We start from the raw sequence: 15,916 nt of genomic DNA on the forward strand, positions 1-15,916 counted from the left end.
TTGGGCAGAATATTCTATTTCTGTTATTATGCTAGCAATTATTATTAAGTGATAAACTTTTATCAATAATAATTCCAAATTTATTGCATAAAATGGTCAAAAATAATTAAACAATATATGTGGGGGGAGCTCATAAAGTTTAAATGAACAGGGAGAATTCAGGACACTGCGATGACTTTGGAAACACAGATCAAAAACAAAGAGACTGGAAGTATAATTAACTCCATTACTGCTCAGTCAAATGAAAACATCCCTGACACCGTTTCTTATTTATGACAGCAGCAAATAGCTCTATTCTGATGCTGGTTATTGCTGTAGGACATCAGTGGTTCTATGAGAGATGAAATGGAAATAAGCCTGCTAATATTTATGTCACAAAGATCAGGTTATAGATACAAGCTTTATGCAAAAGTTGCAGTAAATATTCTCAGTAACTTTTTAATATCTTCACTCCACAAATCCTTTTTCAGTAGTAAACATAATAGATTTAGATTCAATTTTCAAAATAATATTGTGAAATTATACCAAGCTTTTCTCTAGTTGAGTACTATTTCTATTAGATGAATATTTGGCCAACTTTTACAGTCTATTCCTTTCTCCCATGCAATTAAAATGGTCTGCTTATATTTATGGATAGACTTATAATTTGAATAGGTAGAAGGTTTCTAAAGGAATAAGGGTTGAATTTAAATGAGCATATCAGGATATATTTGTTACAAGAACCCTTTTGAACAATGATTTTAAAATAGGACCCACTTATTATATATTAGATTGTAAAACCTATATTACATCTCTCTCTCTCTCTCTCTCTCTCTCTCTCTCTCATCTCTCCATCTCTCCATCTCTCCTAATCTCATCAATTTGCACGTGGACTAATCTATATTCCATTTTAAAGCAAACAAGATACTACAAGTTAGAGGTATTTGTTAAGGAACTAAAGTTAAGGAAGTCAAAAAAATACCATCATTCATTGAAGTTTACTATAGATCAGGGTCCTCAACCGCCGGTCCGCGGACCGATACCGTCCGCGAACAACTCTTACCGGGTCGCTGGTTGTTGGCGCCGCCATCTTTTTGGTAAAAGTGCTTCCGGTGAGCTTTTCCGGTAAGCTCACCGGAAGCACTTTTTCATCAAAAAGATGGCGTTAGCGCTCGTGAGCTTTTCCGGTAGAAAGCCATTTCTACCCGAAAAAGCTCACCGAAGCGCTGGCACCGCCATCTTTTTGACGGTAAAGTGCTTCCGGTGAGGTCACCGAAAACACTTTTTCGTCAAAAAGATGGCGGCGCCCAGTTGATGCCGGTACTGGGTCGCGGCGCCCAGCTGATGCCGGTACCGGGCGCGGCGCCAAAAAGGTTGGGGATCCCTGCTATAGATCAGCAGCAGTGGTGGGATTCAAACTTTTTTACTACTGATTCTGTGGGTGTGGCCTGGTGGGCATTGCATGGCTTGGTGGGCATGGCTTGGTGAGCATGGCAGAGGAAGGATACTGTAAAATCTCTATTCCCACCCTACTCCAGGGGAAGGATACTGCAAAATCCCCATTCCCTCTCCACTCCACTAACCTGCTTTCCAGCTCCGTTCTCCTGTGCAGGGGCTCGGGAGGCAGAGTATAGAGGGGGGCGGGGCCAGTCACGGGTGGTATTTGCTGGTTCTCCAAACTACTCAAAATTTCCGCTACCAGTTCTCCAGAACTGGTTAGAACCTGCTGAATACCACCTCTGATGAATAGAACTTCTTTAATTATATCGTTATACTTAAAGTCATGTAGAATGTTGGTCAAGATAGTGAATTTGTTTTTTGGATTCAAGTACATGTGCCATAGACTCATCACTTGATCTTAGATAAACTAATGGCTCTTAACCTCAGCTCTTCATCAATTGTATACAGATAAGGCTTTCTAACCAGAATGAAATATGAAATGTTTGTATTTTGTAAAAAGGGTCTTTTCGTTGACACCCCCACATTGTGAAATGAGGTCTCTGCTCATATTTTGTGCTAAGTAATGATTTGTTTTAAAAAAGCCCTATTGCTTGGTTAATATATGATGTAAGTCATTTATTATGGTTTATAACTATGTTTTTTAAAGTGAAAGAGGGAATAGGTACCAATGGACCCCACACATGGTAGTACCTCATTCCAAAGTAGTGATTCAGCTGGGTTTAGTACAGGCCTGTCAAACTGGTGGCCTGAGGGCTGGATACACCACATGCAGGCCACACCGACCCTGGGTCTGCAAAGGTTAAAAAAACATCGTGATATGTCACGATATGTCATGTGACATGATTGAGTTGGCACCCCTGCTTTAGGACCTGAAATATCAATGGATTAATATTATTTTTAATTCAACATACTAAGGTAATAGATTAAATATCATTCTATGAGTTATTTCCACTTTTTCTCTTCCTATAATATTGTTAACTATTTCCAATAATTATAAATTTGATTTTTGCATTTATTTTGTTACAGCTATTGTGTAGAAAATTTTTATGTTACTTGGAATAAACAAACAATTCCTGAACTAATGTGTATCCTACTGTGAGGGAAAGACAAGAAACATAATCAATTTGTGGAACATTTTACTAGATATCTGAAAGCTTTTATGATTCAACAGCACATAGGATCAGGTGGGTTCAGACTCAGATGAACATAAGATTTTTATTACCTTGGTATGTTTTACTTTATACAAAGATGTCTTCCATAGAGATAACCAACAAAACCATAACAATGAAAACATAAGGACTGTTTCCCATATTAATGCTAAGAATAATGAAATCTGACAGCAATATCATTGCAATAGATGCATCAGAGTAATGAAAAATACTTTCACAAATTTTAGGGCCACAAGGGTAGGATGGTTATATATCCTACTTTACATATGACAGTCCGCTGTTTGAAAGATTGCCCAGTCTAACTAGTTTAAGGATAAAACTGTACAGTGTAAAAAGGAAGAACCAAAATATGCTAGATGCAGTAAGCTCAATATGGTTTATTTTTATTTCATACTTCATAATTATTTCTAAAATCTGATCCACAGGATGTTAAGGAAATGTTCATTTGGCTAAACTAATGCTAAATATTGCTGTGTTTTAGGGACACATAGGACATTCCCCTGGATGAAGAATTGTCTCTACAGTAACTGGCAAAGGATCTCTCAACTTTGCATAGAGGAATCATTTATATTTCTGGCAATGCTGGGGTTTGAATGCAAGACTTTCTGTATGTAAAACCAAAGTTCTACCTGTGAGCTACAACCATTCTTCTTTGTTTTGCTATGTTTGCGTCTTTTGAAAAATTAATTCTAAATGTTTTTGATACATAAACTCATCAATCCTCACAGATATCTTTTAAAATGCTATTTATTCCTATTCAATTGCTATCACAACCTGTCTCTTAACTTAGAAATTTTCATTCCAATACATGCTTATGATTCCACATAAGTATTTTTTTAAATAATCCATTCTTTCACTGAATTTTAAATGACCACAATTAGGGAAATTAAAGTTGTCAAGAACTGATGTTGCAGATGAAATCATAAAGACACAAATGAATATTCAGTTTGGCATATGCCTATAGAGGTTGAGGGAATTTGACAAAGTTAAAATTAATTACAAATCAGAAACACGTTCACTTCAGCATCACAGTGCTACAGTCTACAAATTGGGAAATCAGAATCAAATGTTCTTTGGCTCTTTCTATCCCTATCACGAACTAACATTGCTTTTCTCATTGCTTACTGTGATGTGAATTTGTTGACGCATTTTTTATTACATGCCCAGCAAACTCCCATCAGGAATATTGTCTTAGTTGCCTTGCACATTTCTGATAAAAAAGGCATTACAATCTTAACATGGCATGCATTCATATTAACATTAGCAAGAGAAAAATGACTTTTATTTGTAATTACTGGTTATTAATATTGCTGCCTTAGTCTACATTGTTCACTTCTATGAATGCAATGGTAATTAAAATGATGCAAAATGTACATAATGATCAGAAAGTCTAATACACTTGGAGTCTATATATGCAGAAAATAATCTTTATTTCTTCTAAACAGATACACACACAGTCATACACACATATACACATACATTTAAAATGTCTCTTTACTCTTTTAGGCAAATTTCAGTGGAGTGTTTTTAGCACCAGACCATAAAATCTTTAAAAGGGGATTATCATCAAAACCTGATAATTTATAATACTTCTGCAGCTTTCAATTATTCAAGTATTCATATTCCAACAAATTGAATAATGTATGGAATCATGAACTGAACTCTGACAAGATGATAACTGAAAATATTAAAAGTAATCAGTACTTATGATATTCATGCATGGGATGGATGGAATTCCTGAAAGATTAAGTATCTAAGTAAGCCACTTCCATCTAAGATATCTTTTTTTCCTATTCATATACAGTGGGCACCTGAACACAAAGTGTCTCTATACGGTGCTGCATATAGAATAAGATACATAAGGGAATCCTCCTCTCATGTGCTAATTTCAAGATGCAGGGAGATTTTTCTAACATTAGAAGAGAAAATGAGTTTTCTAGCATTAGAAGAGAAAATTTCTCAGTATCTTGTGTAAAGGAAGTTTTAAACCAATGACAGTGCCACAAACGCAACTACCAAATTAATATTCCTATATTTCCCTTGAGATTATACTTTGGGATGGTGTTATCTGTAGAGAAAACTAAAAAAATGAGTATTTAAGACTTTGAGATTGCAGAATTTTCTCAGCTGGATGTCAAGACTGGAGGTAAATCTGTCAGAGGTTAAAAAATTGCTTATTTAGTGGTAACTAAATGGGTAGACACAAATAATATTAATTGCTCCTTGTTTCTCTACAAATCCATTCACATTATCTCAGTAGGCATGGCTGTGGGAACACGTGTTGAGATTAGTTATACATATGCCATTTTATACTATAAGATGTCTGTAAATAGTTTCATTTTTCCATATTTCTAGGCAAAGATTATAACCTGATGTTTTTACATCCCTCCTAACCGCAAAACTGTTGCATTGTAGAAAACAGCAGAGAGAGTGCAAAGAAGTTCTCCCTTAGATTCCATACAGCTGTAGCAAAAGCACTTCCTATCATCACAACTGGATTTTAATTTTCTACTATTTCTACTATACTGACTCATGTCAGTAATACCCAATTATGTTGAAGCGAATTAACCTAATTTATTATCTGGGTCCACATTTAGAAATAACAATACGGAATCCTGTAGCGGAAGCTTCATACAAATCTGTAACTTCCACCAAACTCATCCGAATTTGGAAGACGTGCATTGATTATTATCCAATATCAGTGCAGGTACAGATGAAAACTGTACCTCAGAAGTAAAATTGGAGGGGGGGGGGAGAAATAATTGAGTGTCTTTCAAATGATTTTAGCAGATATATTTTGCTATCCTTAAAGATTTGTGGACATATTTCCTTGGAAAGAAAGACTAGTTTACAGAAATGTTAGTCGTAGAATATTAGTAGACTGTTTTTCCTAAGTATGTGATAATGCACAACTTTCATAAATAGTGAAATGATGCTCCAACATATTGCATGTAATTGATAGTCTCTCCTCACCTGTGCTGGCTTATAAAGTCTCTCTCTCTCTCTCTCTCTCTGAAGTTAGTGAGACACAAAGGTATCTGTTTTTCTATATTTGGCCTTTGTTTTTTTCACCAGCTTGATCTCTGCTTTTTTTTTTTAAGCAGAGCTCTCTTCTCCTGTCTTCGCTTTGGAGATCTCCCACCGACCTTGTAATTGGCACATTTCTATTCCTTTCTCAAAAAATGCGCAAAGGAACGGCGGGTGACCTAAAGAGAGATTCCAGCTGTTAGAGGAGAAAGAGGGGAAGCCTAAGTTATCTCAGCCCGGGTGAGATGCCGAGCGCTTCGCGGCTTCTCGGCAGACAGAGGAATCCCGGTTCCTCCTTAATTACGCGATATACTGCGAGGTGCGGGAACCATCCGGCAAAGGGATGCTGCGACCAGAAAGGCCTGCCTGCAGGGGCAGCGGCAGCACAGAAAACTGGCCTCCTTCCTCTTCCTCAGGAGATATTTATTCTCCTGCCAGCTATTATATTACTTCAGATAATTCGTCGGGGCGCCGGGTTTTCTCTTCCGGGAAGAGGTGACGCGCCCTCACGAGGGATATACTCCGAGAGTAAAGCGGCCTGTGAAATCCCCTTTTGACCGCCGGTGCTCCACGCGGAGTGTCAAAAGTGAACCAGAAAGAACTCTGGGAGGGAAGAGGAAAAAGAACGTTTTCACCAGTTCTTAGGGAGCTTCCTTTCTGCCTCTAGTTACTGTTAAATCATCCCTGTCAGGGGTGACTTTTATCCCAAGGGCTAATAAAAATTATTTGAAGAGGATTTATCTTTGAACTTTTTTTTGTTCTCCCTGGGCGCCTTGAGCTGCGGCTCGCCGGCCTCTCCTTCTCTTAAGGCCGCCATGTAAATCAGCAGCTGCGGACCGGCTTTGCTCTCCAGCGCAAATGGCTTGGCTCCAGGGGGAATGGGGTGGTTTCAGTGGGACCATAAATGTCAGCTTCCCCAAATTCAGGTAGGTTGCAATTCATGTCATTTAGAGAAAAGGCTTAAGTAGTGGCTTTTAGGGCCTTATATCCAGCATCCAATAATCCTAAGAAGGCAGTTACAGGTACCTCCTTTACAGAAGACAGGCCTCTTTCTGAAAAATTATTAGAGGACATTTTCTCTTCCTTTGAAAGTGACCTCTATTGCAACTGGTGTCCCAACTTTTAAAAATTAATATATTTATAAATCACAGGCACATCTGATTATGTTGCACACATTACAAAACATATTCTCCACGATATATTTTATGTTTTGCATATTGTGTATCTTAAGTGTTAGTACTGCTTAAATCTTGTTTTTCAGAGGGAAAAAAGGAAAATGTAAATATGTATATATCCAAATATTTTCTTCCAGCCTGATCTGTGTATTATCCACAGATCACCATAGCACTGTCTCTATTTGGAAGACGTGATAATTGGTCAAAGATCAATATACTGTAATGACAAGGACCCTAAGAAGATGGAAAAGGGAAACTGGCATTGCTTTTAAGCAGCTCTGAGACAACAGACTGAGTACCTGTTTACCTGAGTACATGTATACTTGCTCATAGTCTTCCCCATCAGAATGAGATATATACAGTATGTCTACATTTATCTCACTGTAGAAGAATTAGCGCATGCAACTTTTAGGCAAAAGGGGGTCTTTTGTCATTTTCTGGAGTTGTGATACATGAAAGACATAAACTTTGGCACAAGGCCAGCTATAGAAGATAATTTTTTTATTTTGACTTGTGGCTTTCTTTGGCTGTTACCAGATTAAACTTCTAAACATCTTAGACTGGTCTTACTGTATGCATATCCTTCAGAGATTTAGCAGTGGATCTGGCTTCTTTTATCTTAGTCATCACAAAAAGCTGTAAAAATCTCAGTGCGAAATGTAACTTAGAGGGAAGACAAACCATTTCTTATTTCTTACAAGAGAACCAGGAACAGGAAAACCAGGAAGATAAAAACATATTTGTGATCATTAGGGCAAAACTAGTTGTCTGCACATTATGGAAAATGAGTCGCTTTTTAGAAAGGGCTTTTAATTGCTTAATCTAAGAAATGTGGACAATGGCATACGTGTTTTATTTTAGGGTCTATCTAGCCCACTCAGAAAATGTAATGGACCTAATTTTCATTTAGTATAGGTCTGTACAGTTCCTAAAACATCTAAATGTCTATTAATTTAATCAGGTAATTTAACTCTACCTCTAGAAAAGGCCACTAGCTAGTTGTCACGCAGTGATTATGAGGATGACATTTCTATCCCATGATGCCAGAGGCAGACTTTGATACATCATTTTCTTTTTGAAGGTTAAACTCAGATAACCTGCCTTTGGCATTTAATTAGCTACATATTAAACACTCTTTTAATAATAAAATGATTAAAAATTTTATTGCCTCTCAAATGAGGCCCTTTTAGATAGATTTAATGACTTGGTTTGAGTACCGTAGTTTGTGAACCAAACCTTAGGCCAGGATATGTTCTAATGATGTGCTTTACAGCTTGCAAAATCTGTATTTTATTCAAATTACTGTCATAATTATTTTGAGTGAAACTTATTACTGTATGCCATCTTCTGTGTTTCTAAGTTGAATTTTCACATGTCATTGAAAAAGGAATTTAGAATCAATTGAAACCCATTTTTAAAATATATATATATATGGTTGAATACTGTGCTAAAATAACATGAAGATTAAATTATTACAGTAGGTATCATAATATACATGTTTAGCATTATGAAACACTTTTAATATGTCAATATTAACAGCCTACTAGCAATGAAAAGTCATAAGCCAACAGTATATTTTGGTTCCTTAATTAGCATGAAAATATTAGTATTTTAGTGAAAATTTAATATGGTGGCTGTTTGCCTCTTTCTCTGCTAAGACCCGCTTCATAAATATGACTTGTAGACGCAGATTGTGTCCAAAGGGGAAAAAAATGAAAGGGAATTGGCAGTAATTAAATATTCTTCAACAATATAGTCATTTCTGCATTTATGAAAAGTAATGTAGGATAGTCCATTTGGAATTATGGTTAAAGGCAGGGATCTCCAAACTTAGCAACTTTAAGATGAATTCAACTCCTGGAATTCCTCAGCCAGCCACATCTTAAAGTTGCCAAATTTGGACATCCCTAGTTAAAAGCATCAACTTTGGAATAATAAGATGTGAGATCTAGTGCAGCCTTAGAGGCAAAGCCAGTTCAGTGATCTTGGTCCAGTAACTCTCTCTTGGCCCTAGCTGAATAAAACATGGGCAGGAAACTGCCTGGAATTGTCAGTAGTGATTTAAAAGCAGGAAAGGAGGAGGATGAAGATGATGATGAGATATATATATATATATATTCTTAAGTTTTCGCAGGTACTTACATGTATGGTATTCAGCTTTGTTCAGGTATTTTCCCACGTCATTATAGTTGTGCTTTTAAAGTTGTAGCAACGTTTCGGCAGAATCTCATCTGCCATCATCAGGCTTCTGTATTGTGTTCATTTGTGCGTCAGACTTTTACAGTTGTTTCAGTTTTAAATTTGGGGCTAGCCTACTGCTGTGCCAGAATGGTTTTTTCTTCATCCTGATTGGTTGGGAGTCTTGGTCTGTGTTTATTGGTCTTGGAGTTTGCTGTGTTCTGCTTGATTGGTGTTTCTAATATCTTCTGTCTATTTTGTGGCGCTTTTTTTGTCTTGGTAGGCTGGCAACATTGTGTTCCTGTATTGAAGGCTTTTAGTGCAGCTTGGCTCCAAGTAAATGGATGGCTATCATTTGTTAGGAAGCTAGGTTTCATCTGGGTGCCTGGTTGGGGTGTGTTTGAGCTGGAGGTATCAGGGGGATCTGTTTGTGCCCAGGTGTTTGCCTGGCTTGTGGTGTGGAGATTTTTTTGTTTGTGAGTGCAGGCTTCCAAATAATTGACAGTCTGGTGGAATCATCTCTTCTATTCATGCTTTCAGGTCTTTTTTCAATCTCTATGGCTTCTCTGATAATTCTGTGGCTGGGGTTTTCTATAGTGGCTAGGGTTTTGGTGCCATTGAAGTTGATGCTATGACTTGTGGCTTTCATGTGTTGGACTAGTGAGGAAGTGTGTTCCAGCTTTTTTACTGCATTTTTGTGTTCATCCAGGCGGGTACTTATTCTTCTATTGGCCTGTCCAATGTATGTGGCCGGGCATGATGCACAGGGGACTTCATGTATGCCTTGGTTTTCCAGGTCAATTTTATCTTTGGGGTTTCTAAGGATGGCTGCTATTTTTCTGTCTGTTTTGACAGAACATAAGAGGTGCTACAGATAAAATCAGTAAGATACTACACAGGCATCACATCAAGACTGCCTTCAAAACAGAAAGAAAAATTTAAAACTGAAACAACTGTAAAAGTCTGACTCACAGACGAACACAATATAGAAGCCTGATGATGGCAGATGAGATTCTGCCGAAACGTTGCTACAACTTTAAAAGCACAACTATAATGATGTGGGAAAATACCCGAACAAAGCTGAATACCATACATACATACATACATACATACATACATACATACATACATACATATCCCTCCCTCCCTCCCTCCCTCCCTCCCTCTCTCTCTCTCTCTCTCTCTCTCTCTCTGCTGTTCTGCAACAATTGCGATGAATGCTCTAATCCAGGGGTGTCATCATGGCAGCGTCACATGACGTATCAGGATTTTTCCTCCTTTGCTAAACTGGGTGGGGACGTGGCCAGTGCATGATGCATACGGCTCACAGGACGCCAGTTTGACAGCCCTGTTCTAATCTATATATTATCTGATTCCTGATTATCTGATATGTGTACTGTGTAGAGCACAATTCAATTGACAGTATATATGTAAAATGCAATTCAGTCGCCTGCTTATTCCAAGCAAGGTAAAACTAATTTGAAATTTGGCATGCAACATTAATATGACTGATATTAATATGACTGATCTGATTAAAAGTGGCATATGATCTTAATCTTAAAATCTTAATCTACTTTTTCTATTCCATCAGTTCAAATGGCATATAGTATATTTCTGTTGGATTTTGGAGAAAATGAATTGGTACAGTTCATTTAAACAAAAGCAGTCTTGGTGGATTTGGTGTTGCTTTGAGGAGAGACTCAGAAGTTATTTTACTGCACAGGAAACCTGTTGCGCTGCTGGCAAGAACATAATGCATGCTCAGTTTCCACCTGAAGCTAGAATTCTGCCAGTAGACTAACATTTGCAGAGGGAGCCACCTTGTGGATTCTTTGTGTTGTTAATTCTTTGTGATGTTAATACCTCAATTATGGAATGTGACCCCTCAAGAAAGAATTAGAATGCAGTGTATGGAGAATATAGGAGGGACAACTATAAAGATAAAGATTTTTCTTTCTCTCTCTCTCTCATTTTTCTTTCTTTCTTTCTTTCTTTCTTTCTTTCTTTCTTTCTTTCTTTCTTTCTTTCTTTCTTTCTTTCTTCTTTCTTTCTTTCTTTCTTTCTTCCTTCCTTTCTTTCTTTCTTTCTTTCTTATTTATTTCAATTTTATTCCTTTTTTCCTTGCACTTTTTATTCCTTTCTCTTTTCTCCTCTTTCTTTAAATTTAGTCTGTATTAGATTTTACAGTTACAATCAAAATCCTTAATACAAAAAAATATAAATAGATGTATGATTGATGTATTGAAAAATTAACACATTTTATTTCAATATTGCTCTCTGTACTTAACCCCACATACCTCACTTTTTAAATATAAACAATCATGGATATTCTCCATTAAAAAAAAACCTGTTGGATTTCCATGATCTTAAACCTGTCTATGATCATACCTTGGGAAAGCAAAATCAATGGAATGGAAATTATTTTTCCTGAAATTGAGGGCAGTATATCACCTTTTGTATAGTGATGATAAAGTAATTTGCTTTACACAAGAATCTTTGCTTTTTTCATGTCCAGTTTTGGAGAAGTATATTAGTAGTGTTGGCAACTGTGTTTATTTTATTAAAATCTGCTTTCTTAAAGTCCAAGATATGCATTTCAATATCAAAGGAATGAGCATTACTGGATCATTCTTCATCAATATCCCTGCTAACTATATTTCAACAGTTACGTTTCCCCAACTGCTTTATATCAATCGAAGGATAATTGATCATTTTGCATCTTCTGAGGGAGTAAGTTGTCAAGAAGTCAGGAATATCCTGAAACATATTTGCAGACTTTTTTCCCCCAGCAGATGTCAGAGTAAAAATCCCTCAGTGCAAATATTTCATGCCTTTTTGAAAGAGCTGCAGTTTATTTCTGGAAAATATTAACTAGACCTGCTGCTTGTCTGGGCAAGTGATATTGCAATGGACACAAACAACACTGTTGTTTTTATTGGATTCAGGGTGTGTGTTGCACTTAACTGTCTCCGTCAAAACACACCTGAGCCCTAGTCTTTTGAAGATTTCATTTGTAATTCTAATACAAAGTCTTTAACAAACCTTCCAAAATACACATTTTGGAACCTAAGCAATTATAGGCTACTTTACTAGAAGGGTAGAATCAAGATCATATGCAGTGCTCGTACCTCTTTCCCAAGCCTTAGTAAGACCACACTTGGAATATTGTATCCAGTTCTGCTCACCACAATATAAAAAGATGTTGAGATTCTGGAAAGAGTGCAGAGAAGAGCAACAAGAATGATTAGGCGGCTGGAGCCTAAACATTCAAAGAACAATTATAGGAATTGGGTGTCTAGTTTAATGAAAAGAAGGATTAAGAGAGACATGATAGCAGTGTTCCAATATTTGTGGGGCTTCTACAGAGACAAGGAGCTCAAATTATCTTCCAAAGCACCAAAAGACAAGAAACAATGGATAGAACCTGTTCTGTCTTTTAATTGCTGGCTGAATATAAGGACAGTCAGATTAAACTCTACAAGGGTTTCCATACAAAGTTTCTTTATTGGATCATAAGGAATCCTCAAATATAACTCACAGTTACATCGAGATTTATCTAATGTCCAACTCGTTGCACAGCTGACTTCATAGTGTAAAATTATAGTGATCTTTCATCCCATAATGCTGGAGCAAAGGGTGAAACACCAGCACGGTGCTGGGGTCCAAGCAAGAGTAAAGGAAACTCCCCCAACCCAACCAAGCATCAATTCAGTGACCAATCAGGATTACAGATGTGACCACATGACATGAACTACATTTCCCATGATGCGTTAACTACATTTACCATGAGGACAGCTCCCAATTCTAACTTAACTATCTTAATTCCCAATTACCTATATACTGTCTGGACAGCACAGAACCTAACCAAGGAGAGAAGCAACCTAGAACTTGCCTTCAGAAGTTGTGTGTGCCCCATCACTGGAGCCTTTCAAAAGAAATGGACAACCAATTGTCTGAAATCATATAGGGTTTCCTGCTTGAGCAGGGGTTAGATTAGAAGACGCTTCTAATCCAAGATCCCTTCCAACTCTATTGTTCTTTGTACATAAGGAAAAATAGTTCTCAGCAACAGACAGGCACATTAAAGATGATTGATATCACCACGTACCTGTTTTTGAGAAGTCTTAACTGATTCTCAATTGCAAGTACATAATGCAAAATATATACATGTGAGATCTTTATGCGTGACACAATGCATTGTGTTGCACTGGTAAAAGAAGAAAAGCCAAGATGACTCGACACACGCTAGAGCCACTATTAAGGCCTACCTCATGGTGGTAAGGACAGCAAAACATAATTACGGGCCTCTCGGTTGAGGAATGGGTGCAACCTATATACCTCCTGAAGATATATAGCTATGGGTATATAGCTGTGCCTTCTGATCTTTCAGCAGGATTGGGAGTCTAGAAGAACCCCCAGATTGTGCGCCAAGTTTGTCTGTAGCCTTTTCAAGTCAATATATAAATTACACTCATGTGACAGCTCTACTTCACTAATGAGAAACATTTCACTACATTGTTGACAGAACTGTCTTGAAGGCTTCTTTAATACACCAGTACATAACAACTTGGGAAAAACATTAGGCAAACAGATGAAACAAAATAACAGTGCAGCCTGTAAGGCATTTAGCATTAACACATGACAACCTGAAAGTGTTTTGTCATTTGCTCTATTTAGCCCTAGGCAGTTGTGGAAAAAAAATAGATACCCGTTACGGTGATTGATTTGACAAAACAGTTGAAGAAATAAATACAGATATACAAATATACACTCTCATACACATATATACATATGTATGTAAACATCTCTAGGGAGGGGGAAAAACTTCTTGGAGAAAGCCTATGTTTAGGAAAGGATAATTGCTAAGGCTTTTCACTAGGCACAGCTGTGAAATTCTCTTCACTCTGTAGTCCTAAGAAAATATAGGAAGGTATGATAAATAGTTTATTGAAAATAATTATGAAATTAGGCACATAAAGAGGCAGTTAATTTGAATGCATGTCCTCAAAATGGGGCAGAGGAAGGAGGGAAGCAAAACGTGCATTGTAATGTCATGATAACTCCAGGCCTTTTTTACTTGTGTTGTGATACATAGACAAGTTCTAAGGTTGCATCCATCATGACATCATAATTCAGTTTATCACTCTGGGGGGGGGGGAGGCAGTGGTTGTGAATGTTTGTGATATGCATGAAACCTGCCACTCATTTGTTCATTCACGATCCTAAGATTTCAACCCCAAGCCTCTTTCTCCTGCCTTTTTAAGTCTGTTCATTTCCCTGCCTTGAATATCTGTGTCATCTGTCTCTTGTTTACAAAATAGGTAGGTCTATCTAGTACCAGAAACAGGCTATCCTGCCATACTAGCTTCAACCAAGCAGGAGATTAAATACAATTTTAAACATTTCATTTTCACCCAACCTGGTATATTTTTTTAAACATAACTTATTGAAGATAAAATTATTGAACATATATAAAGGAAAGTTAAGAAAAAGAAAAAAATAAAAAGTATGAAAAACAATACAAATAAAAATTAGAAAAAGATAAAGAAGCAACTTCCAATCTTATTTACAGCAGTTATAAATCAACATATTATCCCTCCTCCCTTTGTATGTTTATATCACATAGTTTGCTTCAGTGGTGGGATTCAAATGTTTTTACTAGTGGTTCTGTGGGTGTGGTTTGGTGGGCATGGCAGGGGAAGGATACTGTAAAATCTCCAGTCAGAGGTGGTATTTGCCAGTTCTCCAACTACTCAAAATTTCCGCTACCGGTTCTCCAGAACTGGTTAAAACTTGCTGAATACCACCTCTGATTTGCTTCTATTTCATATTCACCTTTTTAAATAGCAAATCCAAAAATTGCCATTTCATTATTTTCCATTTTCACCAAAAGGTCCAAACTGTTATAAAACCACATGTTGTTTTATTCCTTATCAAACAGTGCTCAGTTTTATCATTTTCAGAAATTCTGCCATCCATTCCTACAATGGTATTTCTCCAACGTTCTGCATACAGTTAAATGCTATTCAATTCCAATTATCCTTCTACTTATGTTAAAACTTTCTCTGAATTGTGAATATGAAAACCATTGAAAACTAAATCCCTCTGCAGTCAATTGTTCTTCTGGGTTCATTTTAAGTTCTCCATGTTTCTGCACTAATAATAATTCTGCATTTTCATTTGGCATGTCATCCATTCTTTTTGCATACCATTTCTTTTCTATAAAATGTTTCTTATACTAAATAAAGGTATTTTTGGACACAGTTTGAGTTTTCATCAATTCCATATTCTTAACAAGGCACTGCTAACATAGCATTTTTAAAAATCTACATAAACTTTAAATGCATTGTTGGCTCATATTATTAAAGTATTAAAGGAGCTCAGCTGCTGCAATTAGAGCCAAAGTAGAAATGTATACAATTTGTTCTTTATCTAAAATCAGGGCATACAATTATTGCTGCAATCTCATGGCTTCTCTTTGTCCAGAAAAGCTTTGAAAGTCTGGGCTCAATATCTGGCCACCAACCTTTACCTCAACATCATCACAGAGGTAGTATTTAGCAGGTTCTGACCAGTTCTGGAGAACCGGTAGCGGAAATTTTGAGTAGTTTGGAGAACCAGCAAATACCACCCCTGACTGGCCCTGCCCAGTGATGGGATTCAAAAATTTTTTACTACTGGTTCTGTAGGCATGGCTTGGTGGGCATGACAGGGGAAGGATACTGTAAAATCTCCAGTCAAAGGTGGTATTTGCCGGTTCTCCAAACTACTCAAAATTTCCGCTATCGGTTCTCCCAGTTGATCGGCTGAGTCTTTTTTGTTGCCCTGCACAGGAGAACGGAGCTGAAAAACAGGTTAGTGGGGTGAGGTGGGAATGGAGATTTTACAGTATCCTTCCCCTGCCATGCCCACCAAGCCATGCCCACA

At 37.1% G+C, this 15,916-nt stretch overlaps 1 long non-coding RNA gene across 1 annotated transcript in view; it reads left to right on the forward strand.

Annotated features, from left to right (window-relative positions):
- The first annotated feature begins 6,243 nt into the window (after nt 1-6,243).
- LOC113421986 (uncharacterized) overlaps nt 6,244-15,916 on the forward strand; it is a 42,731-nt gene continuing 33,058 nt past the window's right edge. The window contains exon 1 of the long non-coding RNA XR_003372230.2: nt 6,244-6,562. This is a non-coding gene — a long non-coding RNA (uncharacterized LOC113421986). The remainder of the gene's footprint in view (nt 6,563-15,916) is intronic.

This window comes from Notechis scutatus, chromosome 1 (assembly GCF_049901735.1).
Source record: "Notechis scutatus isolate UNSWTSFEM ecotype Mainland chromosome 1, rNotScu1.2, whole genome shotgun sequence".
Classification (NCBI taxonomy): domain Eukaryota; kingdom Metazoa; phylum Chordata; class Lepidosauria; order Squamata; family Elapidae; genus Notechis; species Notechis scutatus.